Source organism: Schistocerca cancellata, chromosome 1 (genome assembly GCF_023864275.1).
Source record: "Schistocerca cancellata isolate TAMUIC-IGC-003103 chromosome 1, iqSchCanc2.1, whole genome shotgun sequence".
Classification (NCBI taxonomy): Eukaryota; Metazoa; Arthropoda; class Insecta; order Orthoptera; family Acrididae; genus Schistocerca; species Schistocerca cancellata.
In genome coordinates this window covers 788,865,543-788,866,131 of record NC_064626.1, presented here as the reverse complement: position 1 = coordinate 788,866,131, position 589 = coordinate 788,865,543, and positions in this window count along the sequence as shown.

The following is a 589-nucleotide window of genomic DNA, read 5'->3' as shown; positions in this document are numbered from 1 at the left end:
TCCGTAGATGTCTTGGTTCGTTGTAAGTCTGCATTCGTTTTGTTGAGAAGGAGATTAATGCCTCTAGGAAAGGCTATTTTTAGTTCCTTTTCCGTTCTTTCTGCCTCCGTAGCCGAGTGGTCAACGCGACGGACCCTCATGCGGCGGACCCGCGTTCGATTCCCGGTACTGCCAGGAGTTTTTCCGTGGCGGGAGGACTGGACCGGTTTGCATTCAGGCTCGTGGTGCCATCTGAGAAGCTACATGGCTGACAGGTAGCGGTTGCAAGGTCGGAACGCCGACAGTGGCCGGAGTACAGTGTGCTGACCCCAGGCGCCTCCTTACCGCATCCGATTACGAATAGCTGATGATGACACGGCGGTCGGTCGACAATCGCGTGGTCTTCAGGATCTGATGGGTGGTTTTCTTTTTCTTTTTCGCGGTGGACTCGAATAACTCCCTCTTCTACATACACCATGAGAACACGACATGGCCCCCTGCATCAGTAGAGTTCTAAAGGAAGACAGTCTCTTCCCTGAGGTTGCACCTACTGTGTGAAACACGCAAGTTTCCCATTAATCGAGATGCGGTTGTTATTCCAAAGGCGTCC